This window comes from Ipomoea nil, unplaced genomic scaffold (assembly GCF_001879475.1).
Source record: "Ipomoea nil cultivar Tokyo-kokei standard unplaced genomic scaffold, Asagao_1.1 scaffold0465, whole genome shotgun sequence".
In the NCBI taxonomy this organism is placed as follows: Eukaryota; Viridiplantae; Streptophyta; class Magnoliopsida; order Solanales; family Convolvulaceae; genus Ipomoea; species Ipomoea nil.
This window is the reverse complement of record NW_017616893.1, coordinates 2,874,054-2,890,560: the sequence shown is the minus strand read 5'-3', so window position 1 is coordinate 2,890,560 and position 16,507 is coordinate 2,874,054. Positions and strand designations below refer to the sequence as shown.

The window sequence follows — 16,507 nt, the reverse complement described above, 5'->3', positions numbered from 1 at the left end:
TTCTTCTTCAAGAATCCTAGGGCAGTATCATTGCTGGAAGCATTATCTACTGTCACACTAAACACTGATTTTAGACCCCAGTCCAAAAGGCAACTCTCTAAAGCCTTTGCAATACTTTCCCCCTTGTGGGAATATATAGGAACAAATGAAATAATCTTCTTTTGCAGCTTCCACTCACTATCAATGAAATGTGCAGTTATGCACATCTAGTTTATTCTCTGGACTGAGGTCCAAGTATCAGTTGTGATACTTACCCTCTGACTGCTAGTCCTAAAAAACTTCTTCAAGTTGACCCTCTCATCAGAAAATATCTTGAAAATGTCCCTACTGATAGTCCATCTTGAAGGGATTTTAAACCTAGGACAGCAAACTAAAACAAACTTTCTAAAACCCTGTCCCTCAACAATCCTAAAAGGAAGTTCATCTAAAATAATCATCTCAGCTAAGGCTCTCCTTATCAAGTCTTGATCAAACACCCAAGTACCCAACACCCCTTCAGTTCCTTCACTACTTTGAGTTCCAGCAGAAGAAGGTGCAGGTTGGAATGTGAGTAGGGACTGCCTTGTCTCCTTAGAGTGAGGATTTTTAAGGCAGTTTACCACATGAAGTCTGAGAGAAGAAGTCCCATGTTTCTTGCTCTCACAGCAATACACTTTTGCACAATATATACATTTTCCTTTGATGACAATGCCCTCACTGTCTTTGATCTTTTCAAAGTGATCCCAACATGGAGCCCTGGATTCAACCTCTTTCCTTTTCTTTGGAACAGGTGGAGGCAAAGGCTGCTGAGACTGAGGAGTAACAGTCTCTACAGCAGGTGCTTCCAACTCAGGTTGGGTTCCAGATACACCAGTAACACCACTAACACTTTCCATCTAAAAAGGGGAAAGTATCAGTGACACAGAATGGAAAATCACTCATTGAAAATCATCAACAGAGAATGGGCTTTGTCACATACACACATGTATCAATTAATTAAAGTGTTAAACACTTAATCAGGCAGAATTTAGTGAATTAAACATTTCATCATGTATGCAGAATTGCACATAAATTATTTAAGGGTCACATATCCATAAACTTACAATTTCACATTTTCACAGTTACAACTTACAACTAAGTAACTAACAACTTACAAATTACAATTTACAATGAAATCCATAATCAGGCATTCAAGCTAAGTAGATGTATGCTACTTTATATGCTCATCATTTATATGGATTTCAGTCACACATGAGTACAAGACACACTCCCACATTTATATGGCTTCCACAAGAATACCATCATGCTTAACATTTATAAGGATTTCAGTATTTCACACACAGTTCCTGAGTTCCACACTTCCACAGTGGCAAGGGGCTAGGGCAGTATGGCTTCCACCATAGATTAGGTTACAAATTAGAAACCCTAATCACACAATTCACAAATTCAAACTCAAAGGACTAGTGACATGTAATCCGGAACTTCTCAACGGATTTACAAGTATCATAGTCCAGTGAGTCCACAGATTAGGTTACAAATTAGAAACCCTAATCACACAATTCACAAATTCAAACTCAAAGGACTAGTGACATGCAATCCGGAACTTCTCAACGGATTTACAAGTATCATAGTCCAGTGAGTCCACAGATTAGGTTACAAATTAGAAACCCTAATCACACAATTCACAAATTCAAACTCAAAGGACTAGTGACATGCAATCCGGAACTTCTCAACGGATTTACAAGTATCATAGTCCAGTGAGTCCACAGATTAGGTTACAAATTAGAAACCCTAATCACACAATTCACACAATTCACAAATTCAAACTCAAAGGACTAGTGACATGCAATCTGGAACTTCTCAACGGATTTACAAGTATCACAGTCAACAACTCCACATAATCATAAAAATTAGAAACCCTAAACAAGAAGACAAATACACAATAATCTATAACGAAAATGAAAATAGGGTTTAGTAATTACTTCGTTTCTCAAATTTAATCCCTCGAGAACAAAGGGCTTCGGATCCACTATTCCACCGTTCCACAGTTCCACCGGAGTCCGGTGACCGGACTAGGGTCTAGGGCTTCCACCACTCCACCAGAGTCCAGACTAATCGCTACTCCGAGTCTCCGAATAGGGCTTCCACCAGACTACAACTGAGAGAATTAGACTGAGAGAACTGAGATTTGAGAAGTGAGAACTCAGAGTCTTAGAGAGTAAGACTCAAAGACCAGAGCGAAAGAGAGAACGAGAGATGAGAGATGAGAGATTGAGACTTGAGAGAAGACTGAAATGGGAGCTCGGCTGCGCTGACCGGAATGGATAGTATATATACATATAACACACGACGTCGTATTACATAAGGGTAAAAAAACCCTAGGCTTCATCGGTTTCTCGGACGGGTTCGGGTGGCGTTTAATGCCTCCCACCCGAACCCTCTTCATCCGGCTAAAAACGGCCACTCGGTTCGGGTTTTGTCTTCGGATACGGGCCGCTCAACGGGCTCACCCGTCGGTTGTCGGGTCGGGCGGGTGGGTCGGGTTTCTCGGATTCTGCACACCCCTAGTGTTATGTCTAAATCTGGGTTTCAATACTTTGTTACTTTTGTTGATGACTTCTCTCGCATGACTTGGTTATATTTCATGAGAAGTCATTCTGAATTATTTTCCCATTTTCGTGCTTTTTGTGCTGAGATACAAACACAATTTAATATACATATTCGTGTATTGAGAAGTGACAATGCTCTTATATGCTCGAACATGGTATTTTACATCAATCTTCTTGTGTTGACACTAAAGGCTCCTATTCCTGCGAAGCTATGGTGTGACAATCAAGCGGCTCTCCATATTGAAGCCAATCCTGTCTTCCATGAACGAACCAAACACATTGAAGTTGATTGTCATTTCATTCGGGAAAAGATACAACGAGGCTTAATCTCTACAGGGTTTGTGAAGACAGGAGAACAATTAGGGGATCTTTTTACAAAAGCTATGAATGGACCTCGAATAGATTACTTATGTAACAAGTTGGGCATGATCAACATCTATGCTCCAACTTGAGGGGAAGTGTTAGACATTATATAGTAGGATTATATTTATCATAATTTTAGGGATTCAGGGGATTATATTCAGCGTAATCTTAGGGATTCATGGTATATTCTTAGAGATGTATTTTCGATACTTACCTTAGTTAGCGTGTATACTCTTGTATAAATAGGTGTACCCTTTGATTGAAATATATACAAAACAGATGGAGTTTAACATTCTCTTTCAATTCTCATGTATACCAAACATTGGAATTGAAATTCCCAGTAATTTTATTCCTGTAAACCAGACACTGGAATTTAAATTCCCACTTTATTTCCAGTAATTCATCTCCTATGAAATTTCAATTCCTTTCCCACGTAATTTCCTCTCTCCTACCAAACACCCCGTAAAAGTACATTATTATTTGATAGTATACAAAATAATGTATTTTCGTACTCAAATAATATAATTTCAAATAATGTACTTTTTATTTGTGGTTCACACAGCTATGTAGACTGTGGTCTATGCAATAACATCACCTCTTCAGTCGCGTGTCGTTGGCTGGAAGGAGCGCAAATTATGTTGTGCAACCGTGTGCACCATGCACGCATGGTGCACACGGCTGCAAAACGATACCGTTTTACTATGATGGAGTAACGATGCCATTAGTGGCACCGTTTAACTCCACCGATCAAATATTTTTTTTAAATTTTTTTTAAAATTTTTTTTATTTTACAAAAACTCCAATCGACGTGTAATTATGAATATATAGTTATGCAAGTCTGAATATATAGTTATGAAGTTATGGATATATAGTTATGAAGTTATGGATATATAGTTTTGAAATTATGGATGTGTAGTTATGCAATTATGGATATAGTTCTCTGTGAACAAGCACTTTTAAGAATTCTGAATATGGAGTTATGTAATTATGAATGTCTAGTTGTGAAATTATGAATATATGGATATGAAATTATGAATGTGTAGTTATTATTTCTGAATGTACTATTGTCAAATTATGAATATATAGTTATGTAATTCTGGATATATAGTTATGAAATTATGGATATATCCTACTGTTTGAATACGAAAGAAACCGCCTAACACCGTTAACGATAATCCGAACGAGATTTTTTAAAAAAAATGAAACGGCGTCGTTTTGCAACCGTGTGCACCATGCATAGTGCACACGGTTGCACAGCATAACGATTGCTGGAAGTAGGGGTGGGAATAGGCCAGGCCCCTTGTAGGGGCCTATGTCATGGCCTAATTAAAGCCTAGTTAGGCCTAACTCGTTTAGTAAAAAGGCCAGGCTTGAGCCAATTTCAAAGCCTATTAAACTAAACAGGCCAGGCCTATATATACCAGGCTCGGCCTTCAGGCCTACAGGCCTGGCCTATATATATATATATATATATATATATATATATATATATATATATATATATATATATATATATATATATATATATATATATATAGGCCAGTATATATTATTTAGATATACTAAAGTTTTTAAAAAGTCTTAACATGTAGGCTTTAATAGGCTAGGGTAGGACATATACTTTGAAGCCTTTTTTAATGACCTAAATATTAAACAGGCTTTAAAAAGGCTTCAGGCCAGGCCAGACTAATTGCAGGCTCAGGCTTGAGCCTAACAAAAAGCCTACATACAGGCTCAGGCCCAGGCCTAGGCTTTAGATTTTCGTAACAGGCCCAGGCCTAATTTTCCAAAGCTCGGCTCGGCTCGGCCTATTTCCACCCCTAGCTGGAAGGAGGATGGAAGTGATTTTCTCAATTGGGCTTGGGTTTAAAACATGCGCTGACAAAATAAAAACAATGATAATAATGACCAATTGGGCTTAAGGTAGTGGATTGACACAATTTTAATAACAATACTAACAAAAATTACTAAAGCCCAGTATTAAATTACAAAAATTAATAATAAAAGTATAAACATAAATAATTAAAAATTGCAAATGAATTATTAAAAAAATTATTTAAAGTGATAATAAAAATAATGCTTATTAGATCCCCAAGAATTTGTGAGAGGAGTGAGTAGCATTTGAGAGGAGAGAATATTGAGAGTAAAGGAGATGTTGAGTGTTGATGAACTCCTCAAATCAAAAGGAATTACGTTGAGGATGCCCTAATAAACAATTAATAAATATATGGTATAGGGTACTAATGGTAAAATGTACAAGTTATAATGTAAATAATATGTTCTTCAATTTTTATTAACATTTTAAGATCTTGGCATTGATGATACGGCAAAAGGTGGCAATGACAATATATTTTCAACTATCCCTATTTGAGAAAGAATTGTACTTGGGCTTTGTTTATCATGCAATACTTTCTCAATTTTAAAAGTTACATCTATAATCATATCCGCAATTTATATCATGGACTAGGTTGCACATAACATTATGGACCCTGAATCGAAACCATGTTCGGTCCTGTCATTTCATAGACCCAGGACGTAGCAACAAAAATGGACCTACATGAAATTAATTTACATTTTTATAACTAAAATTTAAATTAAATAAAAAAAATACTAATGTCAAATAACTTAAAATAAGATTTCAAAAGATTTTTACAATTTTACACACATGAAAACAATTCTAGATGCTTTCCTAAATCTAAAATAATCAATAATCGCATCATTGCCTTCATAAATAAATAATTATAATTTATAAAAATGAATTAACAATTTTAAACTAAATAAGCTTATAGACAATCAAAAAAAAAAAAAAAAAAAAAAAAAAAAAAAAAAGCTTATAGACAATCACATTGTTATTATAATAAATAATAAAGTAATTATTAATAAAAATTTATAAAACAAAACTTACAAATAAGAACAGAGCATGAAATATTAATTATTGGGAGCAATAATAAAAAAAAAAAAAACACTTTAAGCCTGATAAAAGATACTCCTCCCGTCCCATTTTATCTGTCGGGTTCGGTTAATGAGGTTTGAGTGAAGTTATTTACAATTTAATTTTTCATAATATTAAGTTTAGAATTAATATGTAAAATTTATATATTTAGAAACTACATTAAAAGTATTATTAAACACAAAAATAAATAAATTTAAAAATTATAAGAAAATGATAATAGAAATAAACAAAGAAGAAAGAGTTTGTTTGACCAATGAATAGTAAGTATGACAGGTAAAATGGGCCGGGACAGAGAGAATATTCATAATAAAGTATGAAACATAATTAATTTGATAAAATAGTTCGAATACAAAACACATTTTAAATCACACATTTTCTATATTGATATCATATTTATAAATACTTTTTCTTTTTCGTTAGATCAAATTCAAATTTTTCTAGATTAATTTGAATACGATGATGCACAATTAAACATTTGAACTTCTTAACTACATTGAGTAGATAATTCATAAAAAATATCTTTTTAAATATTTTTCATAACTGAATCACAAAATATATTACATATACATAACTCATTATAAAGTTCATAAAATAACACATGTTCTAAATATAAGTAGTAAATTACTTGAAAAGAAATATATTCAAAATTTGGTATGAATCACAAATCAATCTATATTATAAATCTCACTATAATTATAGAAATGTTAAAAAAAAAAAAAAAAAACTACAAAGTTACAAATTAAATAAAAAATACAAATTAAAAATAAAAATAAATTTTATAAGTTACAATTTTAATATTACATAATAATATATCTAAATTCACCTTCTAAATAGTAAGGAGGGAGTAATAGAGTCAGTAGCATTAAAAAAAAAAAAAAAATAGTAAGGAGGGAAAAATTAATATAAAAGCACATATGAGGGTTTTACCCTTCAACCTTTAGCATAGTAGCATACAAACAAAAAGTTCTGCCAATTAAGATAACTATTATTTTAGTAATATAAATGTATGTTATATACTTATACAAAAACTCTGTAGTATATATAAAACATAGTACAGTGGGTTGGTGGGCCCTGGGCACTGGCACCAACGTTGCCTAGGGCGGGGTCTGATTGAAACGATGAGGTACGTAATTATATTTATATATGCTCGTAAGGTACATAATTTCATAACATAAGATATAAAAAATCACATTATATATTTACTTATTTTTCAAATATAATTTAGGTACATAATTTGTGTTCATAAGTATAAAATTTCATAACACAAGACACAAAATTCATAACATGACACAATTAATAATTTGTTTCATATATAAAATTTATACTCTTAACGTACAAAATTTCATAATACAAAATCAAAAACTCACCACTTACACATACACATACTCAAATTTGGGGACAAAAGAAAAACTTATTGTACACTGGGGAACTTTTTTACTGGAACAAATTTAAGCAAGTATGGAGTAGGTTTTAATATTTAATTTAGGTTTGTTAGGCTTCATCACTTTTGCAAGATTTGCTCCTTTCACTTATACTTCATTAGTTGTACGTACAAAATCCTTTACCCGAAGCAATTAACGACCCAATAAACTATGCCATTATTTGTTGGGCAGCTAGCTATGTAGCATGTAAATAAAAATGAAAACAAGAAACACAAAATTAGAAAACGGGAAACAAGAAAAATGTTTAATTTCAAAAAATATAGATAACGGAATGTGGACAATAGTCATGCAATGGACCTGACCCGAGTAAAAAATACCCTATTAAATGTTTACAATTTACATATTGAATGTTCACAATTTAATATATAAATTGTGAACATTTAATATATAAATTGTGTATTTTTAGACCTAGGTTCATCTTACAAGGTGGATTCAGGTCCACATAATAATTTGCAGAATACGGAAGAATTTATTTACAATTTTATTCTTAAATACATAAATATTAATTATTTCATAATTAAAAATATTACTCCAATAAATAAAAATTATAACAAGGTACGTAGACGCTGCATGGAATATTAACTTGACTTCAAAATAGTTAAGACTTAAGAGCTTATACAACAGACTAACAGTATGAATAGATATATATTTGAAGATCATAATACCAAAAAAAGAAAACATAAATTACTTAATTAAATTCCCAAACGATCGAACATTGATGTAATTGTGAATACGTGTTATCACAACCTTGTGCAGCCAAGCATGTGAATAATGTTGGCGCAAATTATGCCTTGGAAACGTGTTCACCATGAATGGTGAACACGGGTCCAAACGGGGCCGTTTTTACATAAAAAATAAAAAATAAATAAAATCACGGATGTGGTGTTAACGGCGCGCGTTTGGTCAAATTATGAATTTTATGCTATGAGATTATGAATGTACTGTAAATTCATAATCTCATAACAGAAAATTCATAATCGCATAAAAGAAAAACATTTATTAAATTATGAATTTTCTGTTATGAGATTATGAATTTATTGTAAATTCATAATCTCATAACAGAAAATTCATAATCTCAAAACAGAAAATTCATAATCTCATAACAGAAAATTCATAATTTCATAACAGAAAATTCATAATTTATGAATGTTGAAGAAGCTTGCGCTACAGAGGAGCAGTCATGGTTTCGGACGGGAATGTGTAGGCACGGGTCCAAAGTGAATGTGCAGGCATGGATTCATAATTTATGAATGTTCGAAATCATTGCTCACCTCAAATTAAAGTGAAACCACAAAATGTGAAAATGAAGAAGAAAAGTCACGAGATTAATTAAGAAAAAAAAAAAATAACGGTGCACTAACACCGTTGAGACCGTGTTCACCATGAATGGTGAACACGGTTCCGTGGCATAACGACTGTAATGTTGGTGGGCAGGCTTTATTAGACATAACATCAATGTGGAAAGCCTTTTCACTTTCCTCACAATTGGATTTGTGTGAGTAGTTAGGGCGATGGAGATGAAGTGCTGCTTTCTTCCATGTTATATATGGGTTGAGATTACTTCATCCCATCCCGCCTGGTCCACAGCTTTATAGATGCCATATTTCCCACCCACCATGACTTCTCTTAATACAAGGTTACAAGTTCGACTCTTTGTGAGGGCTACCTATTTATCTTCTTGATTTGAATCGGATAAGGTATGTACAATTTAGGTTAGTTTTTCTTGTGTGGTATGTTGTTAGCTAGAGTCACAAAGCGGGTTTCATCTAAAGCATACTTGCAGGTAAACTGCTATGATCTTTTAATGCCCCCGTTAGGCCGAGGCCGGTAAAGGGCGATGTCCAATAGTTGGTGGTTAGGAGGATTGTTCGGCGGAGGGCCGTGAAGGGCCAAATCCAGTACACTACCTCTCGAAAGTGTAACGTTATAAGAAAATAAAATTGCGCATTCGCTAAGAGCTATAATTTTTAGCGTAGTGATTAGCACTTGACCCTAACAAGTGATATCAGAGCCAAGTCACGTATTTGAGTCCCTGCAAGAGTAAAAAAATGTGTAATTAAGGTTGGCAAGTGCTGGGATGTGGGAATTGTTGGCTATCACTGAAACTATATATCTATTATTTTATTCATCATTTGGCTCTAAGCTTGAACCCTCGATTTTATATATATGTTACATATTCTACGTATTAGTTTTAGTATTCCTTATCTCCCTGGCCATTTCAAATCTATTATATATCTCACAGTAGAAGACATACTACAACTGGATGGTATGAACAAGTTGTACACTAAATTAGATAAAATATGAGAGGAGCGGGGTAGGGGACCATTTGGTTTGAAGCCAATTTGTAGAGTTGAATTGTGGTGTTTTTCTGCCCCGGCCTCTTGATGTCTTTTCTCCGACAGCTGCAGGGACCCTTGTCTGGTATTTTTGTTTCTCCATATATTTATTATATTATTATATTGCTTCAAGGATTTCAAATGAAAATGACCCAACTCTGAACTCCCTCCCTATAGCATAACTATACATTAAAACCTTAGCTTTATGCACATCAATGGAATTGATCCAATTTCCTCCACTCACCTTACTGGTGGATATGTACAATGTCGTAACCCTGAAATTTCCTTACCATCACAAACTCTTTGATATTATTTCCTCTACATTTCAAATGCATAGTCTCTCATTCATATATCTTATATCTAAAAAAAAATAAAAATGTGATTGGGTGAGATAAAATGATATTAAAAAATATTAGGAGTTAATTCCATTTTTTGTCCTAGATTTATAGGTGACAGTCCATTTTTGGTCATTTTTTATCAGAACATCCTCATTTGCTCCTAGTATTATTGTGTCATGACCATTTTTGATCCTCCGTCAACAAAAATCGTTGAAATATTGTTAAATATAATGCCATTTTGATCTTTTTTATACAAAGTAGATTGACCTGTTATATTTTTTATGTTTTTTTTTTTTTTTGAACAAATTTATAATTGAAGACCAAAATGGCATTGAATTTAACGAAATTTAAACTGTTTTGTTGATAGAGGACTAAAATGGTCATGTCATAATAATACTAGGACCAAAAGTGGATGTTCTGGAAAAAAAAATGACTAAATGTGAACTGTCACTTATAAATCTAGGACAAAAAATGGAATTAACTCAAAATATTAGAGATTCATTTAATTTTGTAACCTTTTTTTGACAATCAAGGTTATTTATTTATTTTAATTTTTCTACCACGTAGTCGTTACTCGTTAGAAATTGCCAGCAACCACAGATTGTACATCTTGATTAATAAAATCCAATCTACATCCAAATTTTCTAGCAACCTTTGTTGGTGGTTGAAAATATGAAAAATATATTTTTGAATCCTTCAAATGGTTTAGAAAGTTGGTTAGAAACCTTATATGATTTGTAATTATATTGCAAACCCTGATTTTTTACTAATTTTTTCCTGGCTAAAAATCTCAATTTTTGGGCAATGGTATGACTTGTTTAACCAAATAGTAAAAATAAATAAATCTTATGTTATGTAAGAATTTTTTTTTTTTTTTTGAAAATTTATGTTATGTAAGAATTTAATTCAACACTACAAGAAAATCTAACTATAGAATGCAATATCTAAATAAACTTATAAATGATGATAATGTTTTAACAAGAATAGAAATTACGTGGGTATAATCATTAGTATTGTTAGTTTGTATATTATGTTTATTTAATTTTTTGTTCACTTACAATTTTATTTTCAAATTTACCCATTTCCTATAGCCTAGGCTAGGTCTCTTGTGAGACCGTCTCACAGATCCTTATTCTTAAAGGGGTCGGGTCAATATGAAAATGTAATACTTATGCTAGAAAATGTAATACTTATGCTGGAAAATGTAATAATAATCATAAATAAATTATTTGTTACTTGTAAGGAAAAATGTAATACTTCTGCGAAAAATATAATACTTTTAAATAAAAATAAAAATTTAGAGATCGAACAACAGTTACTTATGAGAAAAAACTGTAATACTAAACAAGAATAAATTGATTGATTGTTACTTATGAGAGAAAGTGTAATACTTATGAGCAAAAATGCGATACTGTTGATTTAAAATGTACTCCATAATATAAAATTTTAAATCAAAATGTAATATTAGGAGTTGAAGAGGATGAGATTAATGATAAAATTGAAGCATGTGCTCCATCTCAACTAAAAGCCTAAGGGGTGACGTAGAGATTCAAACCCATTACCTTTGGTCTGGCTCTGATACCAAATTGAAGCATGTGCTCCATCTTAACTAAAAGCCTAAACTAATAATTGGATTGCACATTAATGATTATATGCTCAACAAAGAGTTACTTATAAAAAAAATTATAATACTTATGCAGAAAAATGTACTATAATACTTATAAAAAATCTGGCCATGGATTATTAGAGATTTTGACTTCCTCTAAGTATTTTTTTCTCCATGATGTTAATAATATCCTTAAATATAATTAATAACATGTAGTTTTGTTTTCTACCGGGGTTGGCCTCTCATTTTGATGTAATATATATATATATATATATATATATATATATATATATATATTCATCAGAAAGTTAGTAATATGTTATTGAAAAGAAGGTAAAAGATGTAATAAATATTGATCCATAATTATGCACTTGAAGACACAAAATTGTGCACTTGAAGGCCAAATTTTTGTACTCAAAGGCACAAAGATGTGCATTCAAAGGAGAAACTATGTACTGAAACAAAACAAATGCAATCGAAGAAGAGAAAAGATGCATTTGAAGAAGGAAACATGTGAAGAAGAAAAAATGTGCACTCGGATATATACAAAGACTATCTGACTTACTTAAAGTTACAATAATGTCACCGCTCGTTTTTTAATTCATCTTCAATCTGGGACGTTGATTTGGACTATATCTGATGGGGAATATACCCCGGGTTCAGGCTCCCCGTACGCTCCATGCTCCTATTTGGGTCGGGTCAAACGGTTCGGGTCGAGGTCAAACCTGACTTGGGTTGACCTATATAAGGGCTTCTAACCCTTCATTTTTAGGGGTCCTTCCCCTCTTTCCACTAGCTCGACTCTCTCTCTCTAGAAACTCATTCCTCTCCCTTCTCTCTAGAGGCATAGAAGAACAACATGAATAAAAGAACTCTTGAGCTATATTCTTCTTGTATATTCTACATTGTTCATACACTTATTACATCAAGAACTCTTTCCGAGCGTCACGATCTTTCCGGGCCCCGTTCGCGTCTATCGCCGAGTGAATAGGCCCCGTTCAACGCATGGGAAACTGCCGAAGTAATATTCCAAGCTTATAAATTATTCATGTAATTTCAAATTATAGAAATTATATATGCTATATTACAATTCGTAGAAGTTATAGCCTATACTTAGAAAACTGTATTAGATTATGATTTGTATAGGTTGCAATTTGTATTTAGGAAAATTTTAATAGTTAGAATTAAATTGTAATACGCCCGGTCAGGTTGGTATTCCACCACCGGCACCTCAAGCCCAGTCGGGTCGGCCACGCCACCACCGGCATAGTAAAGCCCGGGAAATTGTCCCGGCCCCAAGTCCTACTAAGTAGGCAATTCTGGTCTCCCGACCCACAAGGACAAGATCGACCGCAAAGTCGCTTAAACTTGTACCGACCGCAAAGTCGCTTAAACTTGTACCGACCGCAAAGTCGCTTAAACTTGTAACGACCACAATGTCGCTTAAACTTTCGGCCTTTGTTGCCCAAACGACCACAATGTCGCTTAAACTTCCGGCCTTTGTTGCCCAAACGACCACAATGTTGCTTAAACTTCCGGCCTTTGTTGCCCAAACGACCACAATGTCGCTTAAACTTCCGGCCTTTGTTGCCCAAACGACCATAATGTCGCTTAAACTTACGGCCTTGCTGCCCGAACGACCACAATATCGTCTTCTCCTTGTAGTCCGACCGGCAATTGATCGACCGTCATAGCCGCTCGGACTCGGGGGGCTATACGCGCGTCTTTTCGCGTTCCCCTCTTCTTCTTGTAGTCCGATCGGCAATTGACCGACCGTCATAGCCGCTCGGACTCGGGGGGCTATACACCCGTCTTTTCGCGTTCCCCTCTTCTTCTTGTAGTCCGACCGGCAATTGACCGACCTCATAGCCGCTCGGACTCGGGGGGCTATACACGCGTCTTTTCGCGTTTCACTCTTCTTCTTGTAGTCTGACCGGCAATTGACCGACCGTCATAGCCGCTCGGACTCGGGGGGCTATACACACGTCCTTTCGCGTTCCCCCCTTCTTCTTGTAGTCCGACCGGTAATTGACCGACCGTCATAGCCACTCGGACTCGGGGGGCTATACGCGCGTCTTTTCGCGTTCCCCTCTTTTTCTTGTAGTCCGACCGGCAATTGACCGACCGTCATAGCCGCTTGGACTCGGGGGGCTATACGCGCGTTTCTTTCGCGTCTCCTTCCATTTAGTCCGACCGGCAATTGACCGACCGTCATAGCCGCTCGGACTCGGGGGGCTAGACATAGCCACCACCGGCGCTCTACGCCTGGTCGGCATCATTGCCACCATCGGCGCTCTCCGCCCGTTTAGGTCGGCATAGCCACCACCGGCGCTTTAAGTCCGGTCTGGTCGGCATCATAGCCACCACCGGCGCTCTACGCCCGGTCGGCATCATTGCCACCGCCGGTGCTCTACGCCCGGTTAGGTTGGCATAGCCACCACCGGTGCTCCATGCCCGGTTAGGTTCGCATAGCCACCACCGGCGGCGCTCTACGCCCGGTCGGCATCATTGCCACCGCCGGCGCTCTACGTCCGGTTAGGTTGGCATAGCCACCACCGGTGCTCCACGCCCAGTTAGGTTGGCATAGCCACCACCAGCGGCGCTCTACGCCCGGTCGGCATCATTGCCACGACGGCGCTCTACGCCCGGTTAGGTTGGCAAAGCCACCACTGGCGCTTTAAGTCCAGTCCGGTCGGCATCATTGCCACTGTCGGCGCTCTACGCCCGGTTAGGTTGGCATAGCTACCACCGGTGCTCCATGCCCGGTTAGGTTGGCATAGCCACCACCGGCGCTCTACGCCCGGTTAGGTCGGCATGGCCGCCACCGGCACTTCAAGTCCGGTCTGGTCGGCACCATAGCCACCACCGGCGCTCTACGCCCGGTTGGCATCATTGCCACCGCCGGCGCTCTACGCCAGGTTAGGTTGGCATGGCCACCACCGGCGCTCTACGCCCGGTCGGCCGAAGTATAGTTTGATGCATCGGCATCGTGAGTTCAGTCGATTCATTTATAGATCGCAATTAAAGTTGCAAAGCAAACTCGGAAAGCTATCATATCTACTATCTTATGTTGACGATTCTCACAACTGAGGGAGTGAAGGGTTACATCAGTAGTAGCTCATTGCACTCCCGCGTAAATCGACCTTCCCGGTCTCCTAGTGTTAAGTCATAGAAAGTTTGATCCCCAAATCGTAAATAAATCCGACCTCCCGGTCGTACCTAGAAACCCGGTCGGCAGACCGGTAAAGTAGACATCTAGATCGCAGCTAACCCGATCTCCAGATCTTAGCTAGCTTCCCGGTCGTTCGTCCCGTAAAGGTTCGACCTCTCGAATCATGTTGCAAAACCCACCCCTAGGTCGGGTAACTCCCTTTTTTAGTCCACCAGATTGCGTTTAGCGTTGTGCTCTTTTTTCCTTAGCTAAAGTTTTTCCCATTGGGTTTTTTATTAGCTTGAGGTTTTTAACGAGGCAACCGGCGCAAGTCACGGACCGTGTGATCAGTTTTCCAGCCCGAATCCTTCCTCGCTAACTCATCGTCAGGGCACGGACTGGGGGGGCTTCATGATGGGGAATATACCCCGGGTTCAGGCTCCCCGTACGCTCCGTGCTCCTATTTGGGTCGGGTCAAACGGTTCAGGTCGAGGTCAAACCTGACTTGGGTTGACCTATATAAGGGCTTCTAACCCTTCATTTTTAGGGGTCCTTCCCCTCTTTCCACTAGCTCGACTCTCTCTCTAGACACTCATTCCTCTCCCTTCTCTCTAGAGGCATAGAAGAACAACATGAATAAAAGAACTCTTGAGCTATATTCTTCTTGTCTATTCTACATTGTTCATACACTTATTACATACATACATGCAACCTACGTACACGGGCATTAACCGTATCAATATCTATGATTGAGATTTATCCCTATTTTTTTACCTAAAGACTTCCTTCGCATGTGTTCCAAATTATATATATATATATATATATATATATATATATATATATATATATATGGGTTCCTGTGCGGTTGTGCGGTGAAAGGAAGAACCATTTATTTTGCTTAAATCAACGCTTAGATTACCAAAATTAAATAAAAAACGCTGTGGCATTTTGATAATTTTTTACATTTAGGTCAAATGTAAGGTGCATGATTTTTGTGAGTAAGGTGCGTGAGTTTTGTATATAAGGTGCGTGAGTTTGTGCTTAAGGTGCGTGGGTTGTGTACTTAATGGTAGTAGTTGTTGAAACTTAAGGTGCGTGAGTTTGTGCTTAAGGTGCATGAGTTTTGTGCTTAAGGTGCGTGAGTTTTGTGCTTAAGGTGCGTGAGTTTGTGCTTAAGGTACGTGTGTTTGTGCTTAATGTGAGTAGTTGCTGAAACGTAGGTGCGTAAGTTTCCTTATTAATGTGCGTTGTTTTCATCTTAAAGTGCGTGATTTGTATGCTTAAGGTGCGTCAGTTATGTGCAACTTAAAGTGAACCATTTTTAAAACTTTAGGTGCGTGATTTGTGTTCTTAAGGTGCTTTGTTATGTGCTTAAGGTACGTGGTTGGTGTTCTTAAGGTGTGTGATTTGTGTTCTTAAGGTGTTTTGTTTGTGTGCTTACTGTGCGTGTGTTGTGTACTTAAAGTGCATCAATTTAATGCTTAATGTGTGTCCAACCGCACGGGAGGCTATTCCCGCACCTGATCCCTTCCATATATATATATATATATATATATATATATATATATATATATATATATATATATATATATATATATATAAGTGTATTCAAATGAGGACAACTATATTATAGAGGACTGTGATGATAGATATAGTGGTGTGCCATTAGTCTGTATATCGTGTGCATAGGTTTGTTAATTAATAGAGCATGGGTTCGAAACCTGATGTTT

General features: G+C 36.4%; 1 long non-coding RNA gene across 1 annotated transcript; it reads right to left on the bottom strand.

Annotated features, from left to right (window-relative positions):
• Positions 1–81: 81 nt before the first annotated feature.
• LOC109173104 lies at positions 82–11,661 on the bottom strand. Its single transcript, XR_002052844.1, has 3 exons — positions 11,562–11,661; positions 2,965–2,969; positions 82–93 (listed from the first exon to the last, which is right to left on the bottom strand). It is a non-coding gene; the product is annotated as an uncharacterized LOC109173104 (long non-coding RNA).
• Between the last annotated feature and the right edge of the window lie 4,846 nt (positions 11,662–16,507).